This window comes from Sarcophilus harrisii, chromosome 3 (assembly GCF_902635505.1).
Source record: "Sarcophilus harrisii chromosome 3, mSarHar1.11, whole genome shotgun sequence".
In the NCBI taxonomy this organism is placed as follows: domain Eukaryota; kingdom Metazoa; phylum Chordata; class Mammalia; order Dasyuromorphia; family Dasyuridae; genus Sarcophilus; species Sarcophilus harrisii.
This window is the reverse complement of record NC_045428.1, coordinates 306,114,275-306,128,948: the sequence shown is the minus strand read 5'-3', so window position 1 is coordinate 306,128,948 and position 14,674 is coordinate 306,114,275.

Below are 14,674 nucleotides of genomic sequence, written 5' to 3'. Positions count from 1 at the left end.
TCAGAAATGCTTGACAAATACTCTCATTGTTTGCTGTGAACCAAAGTGGAGGTGGATTCCCATATTAGTTCCAAAAGAAATTATGCAATCAATATGCAGATAAACTTATTGAGCTGAGATATCTATCTCCCAGAGTTACTTGCCCTGGAGGCCTTGTGATCTCTGCATTGCTCAAAATTTGTCAGATGACTTCCAAATTGATAAGTTCATAACTGATCTAGCACCCACCACATGCAAAAAATTTTTGCTAGGTGATATGAATAATAAACAGTTAAGATGCCTACCTAGAAAGTCTTTAGGGGGTTGTTGACTTTGTTTTTAAAAATATTTTGATAACTGGATTCCAATATAAATGGTTTCCTTTGTAATCCTGTGTATTTTTGTTCTGTATTTTTAAAACATTATTATGAAAAAGGGATCCAAAGTGTTTTATAAGGCTGCCCAAGAAATCCATTAACACAAAAAAGATTAAGAACTTCTGCTGTAAGAGTTTAATGAAAATAAAACATGTATGACCATGACTATAATGGCAATCCATGTGGGTGGATTAAATAAAGCAGAAGCATTTGTTCTGGGATTGGGTTTTGATGGATAGAGGTGGGAGGAGAAGATGACTTTGTAGGTGGAAGGAAAGGAACCAATGGTATGAAAAAATGTCTCATGGAGTGGGTAGGCATGAAATTTGTTTCTAATGCCTAAAAAACCAAGATGAGCTAAAGCACAGGTTACTAATTGCATGTAAAATGCTTAATTATATTATAATCTTTTTTCAGTTTCCTTTTTCTTTATCTTCCTTTCTCCTTTCCCTGTACACAATTCTTCTTTTCTATCACTTTTCTTATGTTCTCTTTCATTTTTTCTGTTCTACTTTTCTTTTTCTTTTATTCCCTCCATTCCACTCTGTGCCAAATGTTTATTTTCCTTATTCGTCTTTATCTCTATCCTTTCTTCTCTTAGCTCTTTCTCTCAATTGACTTTCTTATCATTATTAGCACTGGGCTAAAGGGTCTTTGACATCCAATTTGGTGTACCCTGAGGTGGGAGAGGAGGGCACTTTTTCCCTGGAAGGATATACCTTTGGTTACCATTGTTCCCACTTTTCATCTTCCATTCCTCCATTCAGAATTTCTGGGAAAGTAGATTTCCACTCCCATAATGACTATATCCATGAATGAACAATCTGATATAATACCACTACCTCTATTCCCCAATTATTTTTACTTCAATGGGAGAAATTCCTAATTTTAGCTCTAACTCTCTTCCAACCCACTGTCATCCCAGATCAGATCTCTCACTCTGTTATTTTAAATCAATGACATCTAGGACAAAAGGTAAGATGAAATAAAGGTCATAATGTGAGTGTCTAAGTATAGGTGTGGATATACTGCAGGGTTCCAAATAAAAATTTTGCTTCAGGGAGTATTTTGCAAAGTCTGACTCTACTCATAAAGAACTTACGGAGTACTAAGCACAGTGCTATGTTCCATGGATACAAATATTATATATATAGTTCCTATATTCAAAGACCTTACATTCTAATAGGGAAAACAACAAAAAGGATTAGGGATCATGGAAGGGTTTGTTGGTTCAGAAAATTATAAGGTTGATGAGAACTTTGTTAGATTGGCACATTCCATCCAAGAACAATGTCAGAGTTGATTTGATCTTAATTCATGATTCCAGAACTGGGAGATGAAGGAGCTAGGTGAAGAGAATGTGGCTGTTTGGGATATGGAGAATTTGGCCAGAAGTAAAATTGAAGTGAAGTATGGCTGGTAATTTTCCTGAAACAACAATCTCAGGCAGTCATCGATCTTAACTGTGTAGCTGTATGTCTATGGCAGTCTTTTAAATTCTCTGACCATCAGTTTTTTTCCTCTATAAATTACAAACAGAGTCTAACTAAATACTCACATTTATATACTAGTTGCCCATTCAAGGTATTCAAGGTGACTCAGGTCTGTTTAAATTTGTAAAAAACCAAAGAAATCAAGAATACTCAAAAAAGGAACATTATATGATGGTACCTTGAATTTACAAAACTCTTCTCTAAAAAAGAGGGTCCAAAGTGATTCAGAGCCTAAATTCTTTCCCATAGTATACCTATAACTTCACAAAGTGCAAAATTGTTGTTTAGTTGTGTCCAACTCTTCATGACCCTATTTGGGGTTTTCTTAGCAAAGATATTGGTGTAGTTTACCATGTCCTTCTCCAGATTATTTTACAGATGAGGAAATTGAGGCAAATAGAGTTAGGTGACTTGCCCAGGGTCATACAAATACTATCTGAATCCAGATTTGAATTCGATCATCCTGACTCTAAGCCTGGCACTCTATCCACTGTGTCACCAAGATGCCTTCAACAATATTTCTAAAGTATGTATTATTTGCCAGGTTCTATGCTAATTATTGGAGATACCAAGAAAAGAAAAACAGATCCTACCTTTTCCCTAAAGTCTTATTCCAGAATTAAGCATAAAGATAATAAAATGGGATTTGAAATCAAATAGATCTAGAATCTTGTCTTAGATCATTAGTAGCTGAGTGAGTTACTTGATAATACACTAACATCACTTTCTTATTCTCTAAAATAGGGATGATCATAATAACATAGTCATTGTGAGGACCAAATAAGAAAATACAGATTAAAAACTTAAAAATTCTGTATATAAATATGAGCTGTCATTTTCTTCCTGTGATATCTCCCTCCTATTTTACATTTTCTTTATAAAGACAAATATTGTTATAAAATAGAATGATTTAATATAGTTATATATGAGGTAAAGGAAAATTGAAATGATTCCTGCATTCTAGAAGCTAATATTCCTAAACAGAAATCTATTTCTTTGCTTTTCTCAACAAAATAAGACCATCCATAGGAAACGTGGAGATTCTTATCTTCATATTCATGAATGTTAAATTCATCTATGAGACTGATGGAGAAGAAGCACAAATATGCATATTTCTCTTTAAAGTCTTATTTTACATGTGACTCTCTGCTCTTTTCACTCTCCAACAATTCACTATCTCTTAGGTGACTGACACAGGCTTATAACACAGCCTGGTGCTCCTAGAAATGACTAGTAACTCTTAGATATTTGCTTTTAATTGACTGCCAAATGAAATTCAGACACTCTAACCTCTTTAAGCTAGTATATGAAGCTACTGTATCTTTCTACTCTTATCTGATTCTCCTGCAATCTACTGTTCTTCATAAATGATAAATTATTGTATTTTTGTCTTTGTTCATATTGCAAATAAGGTCAGTAATTATTTCAAAATGTAGTCAAAGGAGCAAAATGCTCATTCAAGATAGTCCTTTCTGACATGAACTCATATTTTGCTTATGATGCAGCTATCATTCAAATTAATGACATTCCATTTTAAAGGGAAAAAAAACTTTTTTTGCAAGAATAAGTGGGAGTAGATTTTGTAATTGGGCCTGAGATCCTTTGTCCCTCTAGGGGTAGTCTGAAGACCAAAGTTTTAAGTAAGCTGATAGGAAGAATGATAACCAGGTGTCCATCCTTACTTAGGACAGACCAAAAGAAAACAGATTAAAATTGTTTCTGAGCCTAAGAATGTTCCTTCAATTAAGAGTGCGTGATAAATATAGAAATAAATTGCTAATGAAGATTATAGTTAAGTGTCTTCTTCAGAGGCCTTTAAACACAAGATTAGCTTTCTCTTTCTCATATGTTTGAGTCAATATGTAGGCAGAGTGATGAATCCAGTTGACTTCTGGAAATCCCTTTGGATTGCTTGATTTCAAGAGTGCCTTCTCTTGTGTTATTTCTTTGGAATTTTCCCAATTTCCTGGATTATGCTATTTTGCAACCAAGAATGTGTTGTGTTTCCATGACACCAAGGAGGTTAATTTATTGTGGTCTGGCAATCCTCTATATCTTGGATTGGCTTTATAATGGATTTCACAGAATGTAAGAGTTGGAAAGGTCTAGTTGGAGGAAACCTAGTCCAATGGGCATCTGACCAAAATTCCCTTCTACAGCAGAGCCAACTACTATTCATCCAGCCTCTGTTTGAAAATTACCAATCAGGGGACTTCCGGTGCCAAGATGGTAGAGTGAGGAAGGAACCCTCTGAAGCCCTAAAAAATTTCCTTCCAAACAACTAGAAAACTACCTCAGAGTTGGTCTAAAATCAGGGAAGCAGCTTACCAGCCTGGAAGGAAAGCATGGCTCAAGAGCAACATCAATCAGCTTCACACTATGGAGCCTGCAGAAGGGCTCTGACCCTGAGGCAACATGCCTTCCTGCAAACAGAAGACCCCTAAATAAGTGAGCAGTCTGTGCAGCACAGCAAGATCAAACCTCAGCAGTCTTCACATCCTTCCTCTCATAAGCCATTAGTGCTGTCTTGACCCTGCTGCTGACCAGTATAGTAAAGCCCTGCCCCTAGACTGGCCACCAGCAAAACTCTAGTGTCTACCACTCCTAGTGTCTACCAGCAGAGAAACCCTTTTTTCATAGCAATTCAGCAGCAAGGCCCCATCCTTGAAGCAGGCCAGCTGCCAAGTCCCACATCCAGGAGAGTCCAAGGGGAAAGCCCAATCACCCCAGTACAGTCATAAGGGAGACCTACCCTCCAGAGAAAGTAAGCAGCTAAGCCCCAAAGCCTAGGGAAAACCATCTTAGCACAAAAACCTTGGGACAGTGCAAGATCAGAGCCCAGCTCTCATATAAAAACACCAAGTCATGAATAAGAGCAGAAAAAAATGAACAAAAGCAAAACAAAACAAAAAAAAAAGATCTTGACTATAGAAAGTTACTGTTATGATAGAAAGAATCAAGGCATAAACTTAGAAGAGGAAAATTGGTTTCAAATATGCTAAATGTGAACCTTCAAAGAAAAATGTAATTTGGTCCCAGGCTGAAAAAGAAATCCTGGAAGCACTTAAAAGGGATTTTTAAAAAACAAATTAGAGAAATAGAAGAAAAACTGGGGAAAGAAATGAGATTTGTGCAAAAGAATTGTGGAAAATTCACATGAAATAATGAAAAAAAATCCAATAGTATGGAAAAAATGTATAAAAATTTATTAAGGACAGTAACTCCCTAAAAATTAGAATTAGTTAAATGGAAAAGAAAGTGTAAAAGCTCACTGAAGAAAATGATTCCTTAATATTAAAATTGAACAAGTAGAAACTAAAGACTCAATGAGAACTTGATACAATAAATCAAAATCAAGAAAGTTTTAAAAAAAAAATTGAAATTTCTCATTGGAAAAGCAACTGATAAAAAATCTATTTTTATTTTCTTTTTTCATTTTTTCTTTTATTCAAGTCTTCTTGTGTAAAATGACTAATATGAAAATGTTTTACATAATTGTACATGAATAACCTATATCTGATTGCTTACTGGCTTGGGGAAGGGAAAGGAGAAAAATGTTGGACGTGGAAATGTGAAGAAACTAGAAATAGTTAATAAACTGTTGGTGGAGTTGTGAACTGATCCAACCATTCTGGAGAGCAATTAGGAACTATACCCATAGGGCAATAAAACTGTGCATACCCTTTGATCCAGCAATATCAGTGCTAGGTCTATATGATAAAAGACATCCCAAAAAAGGAGGAGGAATCTATTTGTACAAAAAATATTAATAGTGGCTAAGAATTGGAAACCCAAGGGATGCCCATCAATTGGGGATGCCTAAACAAGCCATTTTTTATTTAACTGACTTAGAAAATAGATCCAGGAGAGATAATACAAAATTATTGAACTATATCAAAACCATGATTTAAAAAAATCCTGGGCAACATATTTCAAAAATTATCAAAGAAAAGTGTTCTGATATATTCGAACCAGAGGAGGAAATAGAAAGTGAAAGAATCTACCTGTCATTACCTGAAAGAGATCCCCAAATGAAAACTCCCAAGAACATCATAGTCAAATTCCAGAACTCACAGATCAAGGAGAAAGTATTACAAGCAGCCAAAAAGAAATAATTCTACACTAGTCAGAAATACACAGGATTTGGCAACTTCCACATTAAAGAACTGTAGGGTGTTGAATATGATACACTGGAAGGCAAACGACTTAGGATTACAACCAAGAGTCAGTCTGCCTACTCACCAAAATTGAATATAATCTTTCAGGAGAAAAAAAAATGGATATTTAACAAAATAGTTGAGCATTTCTAATAAAAAAACTGAATAAAAGATTTTCTCTCCAAATATATGATTCAAGGGAAACAAAAAGGAAAGAAAGAAAGAAAGAAAGAAAGAAAGAAAGAAAGAAAGAAAGAAAGAAAGAAAGAAAGAAAGAAAGAAAGAAAGAAAGGAAGGAAGGAAGGAAGGAAGGAAGGAAGGAAGGAAGGAAAAACATAAGAAATTCAGGAAAGTTAAACTGTTTATATTCCTATATGTCAAGATAATATTTGTAGCTCTTAAAAACTTTATTATTATAATAGCAATTAGAAGGAATATACATAGACAGAGGGTATGGATATAAAGTGACTTTAATAGAATGATACTCCCCCCACCAAAAAAAATAAAGGGATGAGATGTGACCAGACTAGAACAGAATATGATGAAACTATTACTTATTGTTCTGGATACTGTTGCTCTTTCAATGCAGCCTATAGATGCTTTACTTTGGTCACCATTCCACAGTACTGACTCATATTGAGTTTGCAGCACATTAATTTCCGTCATGCTTTTCTCCTAAAGAGTGTAAAATTTTCTCCAGAAATTCTATAATATAGTTAACCATAATGATAATTATCTCCATTTTACAGGTTGAGAAATTGAAATGCAAGAAATTAAGTGATTTATCTAATTAAATTTTAACATCTAATTAAATGATTTGTCTAAAGGTACACATGATCAGTCAGAGGCAGAACCAGGACTGGAATCCAGATCTCCAGAGTTCAGGAATATATGCTCTTACTTTCCTAAATGAAAAAAGCATGTATGCTTTTTCTATTTGGGGGGTAGTAGGGGAGGGTCCTAGGACTCATTTTACAAATATGTCACTAGCTCTAAACTCCCTTAAACTGTTCATCTCCTCTCATGGCTCTAGCTACCATGATTTAACTAATAAAGCACTTCCGAATATATATCTCCAACACTGATCTCATACCCTGACTCTAATCCCACAACTGTAATTATCTAAAGGACATCTCACTTAACTTTTCCATTGACATCTCAAGTTAAATGTGTCAACAACGAAGTTTATCATGTTAATTTTCATCATTGCTAAGTGAAATGCAGTTCACTAATCATATATATATGCATATCTGAATTTTTAAAATATATGATTTTTAATCTGAATTTTAAAATCCCAACCTTTTAGAATGATAAATTTTAAGATAGTCAACTAAACTGAAGCATTGAGAGTGTGGGAACAATTTGTCTCTTATATCTGAAACAAATCCAAGATTTGGTTCTGAAGTTAATAACTTTAGAAATCTAAAAAAGAATAGTTCATTGTGTTATAGAGATGTATCTCAAATAGCTATTATTCCTTTATTGGTATATAGAAGATGTGGGGGGAAGCTGGAATAATTTAAAACCTTAACTCTGGGGGCTTACACCTCATTTTACAAATATGTCAGTAATTATCTGTTCTCTCAAGCTGGTTATCCATTCATATCGATCCAGCTACCATGATTTCAGTAGTGAAACACTTCCAAAAATATGTCTCCAATAATGACCTCATACCCTGTGTCAAGTCCCATAACTACAGTTATCTAAAAGACATCTTCACCAGTTGCTTTACCAAGATCTGCAATAATGTGTAGACAAACAAGTTTTTCATGTCACCTTTTGTTCTTACTAATAGTTCCACCATTTTCTCAGTTTCTTCCTCATATTATTTTAGATTCATCTTCATGCATCCAAAACTGGTCTCAGATACTAGTTGTGTGACCTGGCAAATCACTTAATCCTGTTTGCCTCAGTTTTCCTATCTGTAAAATGAGCTGGAGAAGAATGGCAAACACTTCAGTATCTTTACCAAAAAAACCCTAAATGGGGTCATGAAGTGTGAAAAATTATTAAACTACAACTATTACTAATTAATTTATTAATTGTCTGCTACCATTGAATATATTAAGTGCCCACTATATACACAGATATATCCTAAGATCTGAGGGGAACATATAAAATTATAAGACACAGTTACTTGCCTCAAGGAATATACAGTTTAATAGAAAAATAATAGGGAAAGGTATCAACACAGATAGCTATAATTTTTATCCCAAGTGATAAATGAATTAAAGAAGTTGAAGACAAAGTACTAAATGAAATCAGAGAGGAAAGGGCTTCATCAGTGGAGGAGTAGTCAAGAACAGAAGAAGACTTTCTGAAAGGGACATTTTAGCTAGTCTTTAAATAAAGGGCATTAAAAACCCAAGGAATAATCTTAACTAAAAACATGAAGAATGAGAATGTTTTACATTTTCATATATAAAGAGTATTCTACTTTGTCTGGCATATAGAGTACATGGAAAAGAATAATTTAAAAAGTTGGAAAAAAAAGTGACACTAGATTGTGAAGGATCTTAAGTTATAAGGCTAGAGAGATGGAATTGTATGTAGTAGACAATCGGAAGCCACATAGATTTTCAAGATGAAACATGATGTAAACAGATTTATTGATAATAAAAAAAACTTTTTTGAAAACCAAGCAACAAACGCTTATTAAACACCCAGTATGTCATAACCCCAGTGCTAATGCTTCCATTACAAAGACAAAAATGAATTGAGTTTGGAAGGAAACTAGGATTCCAACATGCAGAATTGATGGAAAGCTTTCCACAATGAGGATCAATTTGTGCAAAGGCACAGAAATGAGAGATGGTATATCATATGTGAAACATAGGAAGAGGTCCAGTTTTTCTGGACTTTAGAATGCACTGAGAAAGTATAATTAGAATGGAAAGCTAAGTTCAAACTAGATTGTGAAGGGATTTAAATGCCAAACTTAAACATTCTTAAATATTCATCTTCCCTTAATTTTCACCTTAGCTTTATAACATCATTAATGACAAAAATATAAAAAATAGAATAAATAGAAAGATCAGAGGCAAGGAGTATATTATAATAGTTCAAGGAGGGTGGTAATAAAATCCTGTGCTAGTGTGCTAATAATGGAAATAACAAGAGAAAGATTCAAGAGATAGTATGAAAATAGTATCATGAAGCCCTGGGCCCACTTAAGAATGGCTACATAAAATGTGATACATGAATATTATTGTACCATAATAAAAATGAACATGAAAAGAGCTTAGAAAAACATATAAATTAATACAAAGTGAAGCAGGCAAAACCAGAAAAACAATTATAGATGATGATTGCTACATTAGAAGTAGAGAAAACAACAAAATTGCATTTATGTAATAATAATGAATTAGTTGGCCCTGAAAAAGAGAAGAGAAAATTTATTTTATTTCTTTCTTTGTAGAATTGGGAGCCTGGATGTAAGACACTGTCTCTTTGTTATGTGGTCACTGATTGCTGAAAGGGGTAGAAGAGACCAGTTGGGTAAGGAACACGGATAGAACAAGCTTGAGATAAAACAAAAGCCATAGAGAGACAGAAGTTTTGAAGTATAATGCTACCTTATATATTCTCCAGGTTCAAATCTTGATTTAGATATTTATTTTCAATGCAAAGTACCTCCTTCAGACACTTCCCTCATCTGTAAAATGGAAATAATAATAGCATCTACCTTACAGGGTTGTTAGGAGGACCAAAAGAGATGGTGTGTGAAGTGCTATGCAAACTATATATCTCTACTTTTCTTATTATTCAATAATCTTTTGGCTATTAATAGCAAGTGCATCATAAAATAAGAAGATATTTTCTCACCCAAAGTGTTTGCTACCATTATACAAAATATCTTATGCAAATCAGAGATGCCTATTTGCAGATGACATTGGACTGATGCCATCAAGTTCCAGAACACTGTAGAGACTCCTGTATGAAATCCATATTCTTGATACTTAGCCTAGATACTGACACATAGTACCTGTTGAATAAATGCTTAACTGACTAAATTGACATACTTAGTAGGAAAAATCAGGTAGATAAAGAATGAATATTCTCATGTTATAAAATGTAGCCAGAAAGGTAATAAAGCTGGTTCATCATTATCTATTTTGTAGACAGACATTGTTATTATACATTAGATCACAATGTAACAAGAAGAGGAGTAGACTGTGGGACTTTTAAGAAACTTTTCAGACCCTAGCCCTGAAGTCAAGAGGATCTGAGTTCAAACTTGGCCTCAGACACTTAGCACTTCCTAGCTGTGTGACTTTGGGCAAGTCACTTAACCCCAATTGCCTCAGCAAAAAGAAAGGAAGAAAGGAAGAAAGGAAGAAAGGAAGAAAGGAAGAAAGGAAGAAAGAAAGGAAGAAAGAAAGAAAGAAAGAAAGAAAGAAAGAAAGAAAGAAAGAAAGAAAGAAAGAAAGAAAGAAAGGAAGGAAGGAAGGAAGGAAGGAAGGAAGGAAGGAAGGAAAGAAGGAAGGAAGGAAGGAAGAAACTGTGTAGATTTTAATGTCCTCAAGCTTTCCTCTGAAACAAAGATTAATCTTTAAAAACTCAGTAAAGCTCCAGTGTTACTGTTTGTCTATGAATCATGGAATTCCAGTTTCCGATATAATGTAGAGACATATATTAGGTGTGAATTAACTATAATGTATTACTGATGCTGAATTTGATGGAGTAGATGCATTCTTAAGAATCATGAAAGAAGTATATCTGCCTGGAAAAGCAAATGAGCTGATCATACAGTTAGTGTGAGGAACAACTTAAGGGCAGTCTGATGATTCCACTGGTATTTCCAATTTTGAGGTGATAAAGGATCTTTGCTTAGAATCCACAACCATAGTCTTGGAGCACTGTGGATACCTATTCAGGGAAGTGTTGAAGCCAGCTTAAACTGGCTCAGGAGAGATAATTGTTTAAAAAAAAAATTGAGTATGAGTATTTATACTTTGAAAATTAGCAAACTGCAAGAAATCAGGATGTGATTGTTTCATGGGTTGTCTAGACTTAAGAAATTAATGGAGATAATGTTAATAATGCAGATGAAAGTTACAAATGTGTTCTGAGTATACCCTTTTTTTTCAGAGAACTTGTTACTAAACATATCCTAAACTATACTTTGTTACCAGCACATCCTTTCTAAAATGGGATAGGAAAAGGTAACAAAACCTGAAGTTTATTAGTCTGGCTGAGCTTTAACAAAGCTTCTTGGTGATTTCTTGATCACCTAGAGGCACAAAAGTTCCTGTCCATGTGGGATCAAGGACTTTTACCAGTTGGATGTCTGAAAATTATGTGACTCATCCCACCTTTCTTTACTGACCACATGTATTTCCATACAGAGCGGAGTTGGGCTACTTATAGTAACTAATTGCCTCTGTCTCCTTATTGCATATTCTTACTATATTAAACCAAGTAAACCTCCTTTTTAAATTGCTCCATGACTCATAGAGCCTCATTTCATCCCAACATCAACCCTAAATTAATACGGTACATATATCAGTCTTGCTCATGGAACTTTTACAGAAAGACATGGATGAAAATGAGCCAGACTGAGAACATATGGGTGAGTTGCTATTTGTATCGAGAATCATAAACCCCTTCAAATTATGTTGACCTGTGTATAACTTTCCAAATGTAATAAAGTCTTCAATATGTATATGTTATACCTCCTCAAATGTAGGTTTAATTCTTTGAGGGCAAATACCTTGTCAATTCTTTTGATAACATCCAATGTACTCTGCACAATGGACCTGTTTGGATATTCTCTCGACTCCTTACCACCAGTGTGACTTAATGTTTCCTGAGCTTCAGTTTCCTCAAAAGTAAAATAAGATTAGACTAGATCACCTCAGGTCCCTTCTAACTTAAATCTATTGTCTAATCGCCAACTTTTTAAACTGTGGTTTGCAATTCCATATAGGGTCTTGTAACTGAATGTGGCAGTTGCAAAATATGATTTATTATCAGTAAATGTTTGATTTGTATACTTGGGGTAATGTAAAAATTTCTCAGGAGAAAAAAGGTCACAAGTAGAAAAACTTAAGAAGTCTTGGTCTAATCCAGCTATTTATTTTGCACATGATGATGAGATGACTATCCAAGGTCACATATCTGTAGACCAAGATGAGAACTCAGCTTAGTCCACTGCTAAATCCACTATTTTAAGAGGAGAAAAGATAGGACTAGATGGAGGGAGGAGGATTGAGTATAAAACTGTAAGTAAAGGAGGAGAAAGAAGCAGAAAGAGGTAAGTTGGGTCAGAAAGGGGAACTGAGACTAAGGAGAAAAGTAGGGACTGGCCAGGGTGGGGCTCTAAGAAAAAGTTCCTTATGTCAGAAACATTAGCCTTTCCCTACTCTCACAAGCTTTCTGGGCCTTTTTGTTGTCTCTTTCATGCCTTTCCCTACCAACACTCTTGATCTCTCTCATCTCCCTTGTCTTTTACTTTCTCTGAGTCATTGCCATCTCTGTTATTGAGGACAATGTAGGACTAAAGTAAATGATACTTTTAAGTTTAATCTGCATTACTGAAATGTTCTCCATCACTTTCATAAATGTGGACAATCAACAAGACTATAAAATCAATCCTAAATTGAGTTCCTTTTCCTTAATATGGACCTGCAGTATTTTTTCCTATGAATCAGCATGGAATAATAGAAGGAGCACTAGGTGTTGAGTTAGGACCTGGCTTCAAATTGTGTCTCTCCCACTTCCTGTGTGACCTTGAACATATTATATGTATTTAGACCTCAGCTTTTTCAGCTGTAAAATGGTGGAGAGTTGGATTACATGACCTCTAAAGTCCTTTTCGTTCTAAATGATGCTGTGTTCTCTTTATGGGGAAAAAAATCCACATTCCTGATCTACTATGTTTATAGTCTGATATTTCTGACCCAATTCTTCCATACTTGTATAAAAAGCACTCTGTCCTCTGGAGTTTTTAGTCAAATGATGGATTTTATTTGCTCAGGAGAGAAGCAACCTTTATTTTCTAGGCCTATTCTAGTATCTTTTGCCTCTGCAAAGGAGGACGCATACCCATTTGGCCCCTCATTTACCCTCGTGTGTGTGTGTGTGTGTGTGTGTGTGTGTGTGTGTGTGTTTCCAGGAAAGATTTAGGATTAGGTGAAATTTGGCTGCTCTGGAGGGGCCCTGAGGTTACATAAAGAAAGAGAAAAACCAGAGTTGCTGACATCTGTTGCAGAGACGCTGGTAACTTGATACTCACCATGGGGCAGATGCAAGGCTTAGAGAATAGTGTCTTGAAATCCATCATCTGTCTTGCTACATAATGCATGCTCCATTAGAGCAAATACTAAGCCAAACAGATGGACTTCTATTTCAGAAAAAAATCGAGGACAGGAGTCACATGGATTGTTAATTTCAAAGCAATAAATATGCATTAAGAGCTTCCTCTGTGTAAAAGATGTGGAGGAAGATACAAAGATATATGAGTTCTATTCCCTGCCCCCAAAGTGCTTATAATTGGTTTGGAAAGACAGCAAAAACCTTATTAAGTTAAATAATAATAATACAAGGCTGAATAACAATTCAAAACAATAGCTTCTTTAACCTATCTTTCTGCTTCTAGTCTTTCTCTTCTCTATTCTCTGTATAGCTCACAAAGAAATATTCCTGAAGCAGAGCTCTATTTCACTGTCCCACTCAAAAAGCTCAAGTGGCTCCCTATTGCCTCTAAAATAACATACAAATCATTTCTTTGGTATTTAAAAAAATTTACAAATTGACTCTTACTGGTTTATGCAGGTTAATTACAGTTCACATACTTTAATTAGCTCTAGCCAAATTCAAGATTCCATTTCCTTCCTATTGTGCCTGTGCATAGATGGTTTCCCAGTGCCTGAAATGATCTCTGGCCCCACCCCACCCCTGACCCTTTCACTCCCCCATCCCCATTCTTACCTTCATGGCTTGGAATTCTTAACTCTCCTCAAGACCAGTGTCCCCTCCTATAAAAGACCATTTCTCATTAATCCAGTTGTTACTGCTCTTCTTGCTACTGAAATCACTTTCTATTTTGTGTGAGGTTTACATAAACACAATACACATATAGTATATGAACATAGAAATGTGCGCATTTATTTGTGTAACATATACATATATCTCATGTACATATATGCACACAAATTATACATATCTCCTCTATTTATTTAGCTATGAACCTGTTGGGCCTTCCCAATAAAATGTAAGATTCTTTGGGTTTTTTGCAAGATAATTAGGGTTAAGTGACTCATTCAGTATCACACAGGTAGTATCAAATGTCTGAGGCCACATTTGAACACAGGTCTTCCTGACTCTAAGGTCAGTGCTCTATCCATTGTTCATCACTTAGCTGCCCCAAATTTTTGAGAGAAAAAAAATTGTCTTATTTTTATACTTACATCTCTTATTCCTAGTAGGCATTTTAAAAAATGATTATTGATGAATCAATTGCCAACAATGGAAGAAATATCCCTAAGAAGTACACCATTTATTACCAGATGAATTGTACAGACACTAAGGATTCTAAAACTTAAGAGAAGGAAAAAATCTGTGTTAAAGTGTACTATGCAGAAAAGGAGAGAGAGAGGATGTGGGTTTGGAACTGGCTTAAAAGTATGGGTCTTCTTTGAGTAAGTAAAGAAACAGGGAAGGTATT